Genomic DNA, 3,402 nt, shown 5'->3' on the forward strand with positions numbered 1-3,402 from the left:
TAATTCCTGTCATTTAAATATGTAAATGCTGTCTGTTTGGGAATTGGTGGTGAGAAAAGAAAATACCTGTGCTTTGAAAAAAGTTTTAAATCTTACATTGAAGAAAGTGGGATAACCTCCAAGAGCATTGTGAAGTCTGTGGCAGGATCAATCTTGGGGAATGATTGCAGTAATGAGCCACCCCCAAATGTTACGCTCTTGACTCAAACAGAAGTTGATGTAATAACAAAAACATCTTATGCAACCTCTTATCAAAAAGGGACAGGTCACATGACATCCTCAGTCTGTGATTGATCTGTTTGGTAGAAGTCACGTGCATATAAATAATGAGCAAAAAATCTGAGTTAACCCAAGGAGAGGAACCTGTATTGAGCAATACACAATAATAAGGAATATTAGGTGAAAAAATACTAAAGCAAAACATGATACTTTGGGAATGTCTGAAAAGCAACAGGAGAGAAGAAACTGACAAGTTCATGACTGCAGAGACACAGTGACTTTTTCAGGGTGTAAAGACACTCCTATCTTTAGATCCAGTAGAGTGTGGGACATTCCCTGCCTTACCCAATGGGATGAGTTTCGTAACAACACAAAAGTGGAGCAGGAGGAAGGAGATAGAAACAAATGCTGAATGTCCTCTTCTCAGAAGTTGGCAGGAAAAGGATGATTGAGTGGCTTGATGATCAAAATCTCGGTACTAAAGCCTATAATTGTTAGTGCTAAAATCCACTGAGCTGGCAATCCTACACAAACCAGTTCACTTAGCCTTGGAGAAAAAGGCAAGGGCACTCCTGAAAATCAAGAGCAGCAGTTGGAAGGTGCAGTTCTGGGATAGTTGGGTACCAGAGCTAAATAACAAAGTGAAGTCTGCAGTTTAAGGAGCAGGAGGTGCCTGTGAGAGCAGCCATTACACCCCAGCCTGCCAGGATACACTAGCTGTGTGAACACCGAACTTTACCTGACTGTCTTAGAGTCTCGATCTCTCCTTCTCATCTTCCTAACCTGTGACTTCACCTCTGGAAGGATAACCAACTCCTAGGACTCTGCACTGCTCCTCAACAAATATCATGGGATACAGTGACAGAATGCAGTTTCTTAAATAACACTATTGTGCTGCTTCTCCTTAGGCATAATTCATTAACTCTTGTCTCCTCTCTTATCAGATTAATCATCATATATTAAGTAGCACTTTTAGATACTTTTAAATGCACTTATGAAGGCTAGTTTGGCAGGGCAGGATATACTTTAATATTTCATCAGTTTCTTTTTCAGAATAATTTCCTTTTCATAAAAATGCTAATCTTTCCCTGACTTTTGGGCTCTCTGCATTCTCTGACAAATAACCTCCACTGGCTTTAACCATGATTTAAGTCATCTCCATCAAAAATGTAAGACATTTGAGCAGTAAGAAACATTTACTTACAACATCACAATGAATCAATAAATCCAACTAGACAATTGGATGCACTTTATGTAAAAGTTAATATAGAAAAGTATGTTCATGCAATCTCCACTTTCTTGAGTAGTAAATGTTTCAAAAACTGGAAACTTCAAATCAGAATGAAATGCAATGAAAGGTCATATATTCACTACTCAGGTTTTACCTAACCAGCATCATCGGGATTACTCCCTTCAGACTTTGCATTCATGGGGTCCTCTATGCGTATTCTTAACACAATGTTTCTGCCCTTAGATTAGAGCCACTTTTGCTGTGGGAAACAACACAGAATTTCATAGCTCTGGTCAGAGTGCTATGAATTATTGACCGTTGACAGCTCAGCACTAAGGAGACATCTGTTTCAACCCTCTCACTGTGCAAGGACATTGTGTGAGACATCGGGTCAGACTATAAGATCCAGAGGACAGGAAGGGATTCCACAGGATGCTGTCTTCTGCACACGACATGGTCATGGCACTTAGGAACTCACTGGAGTTATGATTGCTTGCACAAGCTCTATACAATGCCAGGTCAACAAGATCTGTCAACACCCCAGCAGGTAGCTCTAACTGGACTCAGTGGGCTACAAAAATAAATAATAAATAAATAAATAAATAAATATAGAAGTAGATGAAAATTGAAGGGGACATGTTTGGGGTGGTTTGGGAGACAAAGAGGAAAACAGGAGTAGATATGATTAAGATATGCTGTGTGCACGTATAAAATTGTCAATGGATAAATGAAACATACTTTAAAAAATGAACAGAAAGCTGTTTGATAATGTGACGATATATGATAACATGAATGTTGCCTAGGTTTCTATAAAGCTCAAATGGCATCTTTCATAAGGATGGCCTGAGATGCAATGCTCGTGGTCTATCAGGACAGCAGGGGAGGAGTCTGGGGTAAGCAAATAACAGTCTGGGAAAGTCTGGTGAAGCCTGGCCCCACAGAGAGCAAAGGGTCACCAGGTTGTAAATGACAACCGTTCCCAGCATTCCAGGTGGAAGATAAGTAAACATCCTCTTCTTCTGAAGAGATAAGCCTGCGTGTTTAACTTGCCTGGTTTCCCTCATGTGTATCTGTGTGCACAGGGACCTCGAACCCTCTACACTCGTGCTTTTTAGGTTGAATTATTGCTTACAGTGCTGAGCTATGTTTAAGGAAACACAAATTTCAAAAAGGAATGGTATGACTTAAAATGTCGCTATTGTTTTTTGAACAGAAACACCACAAGGGCATTAAATGTCAAGATGTGTGATGATCTGGAGCCAAGGGGTTCTGAATGTTAAATGCTGATGAATCAGAGGAAATACCAGTAAATTCACAGACAAGAGCACACTTAGCATGGTAGAGACACTTGCTTCCCGAAGCCTGAAAGGTTCTTGTAATTTTGGAATATTTGATTGAGTACAAGTCAATTAAAAAATGTGTTCATCTGGCATAGGAATGCAGATCTTCTGGTCTTCATTGCAGATTTCTCCTTCTGGCCATACTTTAAGAATATCCCTGCCAAGTGTGGAAGGATAGGTTGAGTTGACAGTTGGGTCATCCCTAACAGGAATACAAAAAAAGAATCATGTGGGTAGGGACTCACTGAAAAACTAGATCTTTACAAAGAGCCTTAACTTTGTCATTGGATATAGTAGGTGCCACTTACTCATAATTACTGTTCACTAAAAACAGCAAAGAGACGTCAAGTGGGAATGATGTAAGATCTCCTTTGTCATCTCAAAATATTGCGTTGCTAATGTTAGCAGCTTAGAGAAAGGACCAGTTTATGGTTTTGTATTTTTTCTAAAATTCTTTCCCATAGAACCCTTTTTTATTTACTTTCTCTTCTTGACACCACATTATGTTGTAGCACATAGATGCTCTACGATGTTCATAGCAACATTGTTTGTGATAGCCAGAACCTGGAAACAACCTAGATGCCCTTCAATGGAAGAATGGATGAAGAAAGT

The sequence above is a fragment of the Microtus ochrogaster genome, chromosome 1, assembly GCF_000317375.1.
Source record: "Microtus ochrogaster isolate Prairie Vole_2 chromosome 1, MicOch1.0, whole genome shotgun sequence".
In the NCBI taxonomy this organism is placed as follows: Eukaryota; Metazoa; Chordata; class Mammalia; order Rodentia; family Cricetidae; genus Microtus; species Microtus ochrogaster.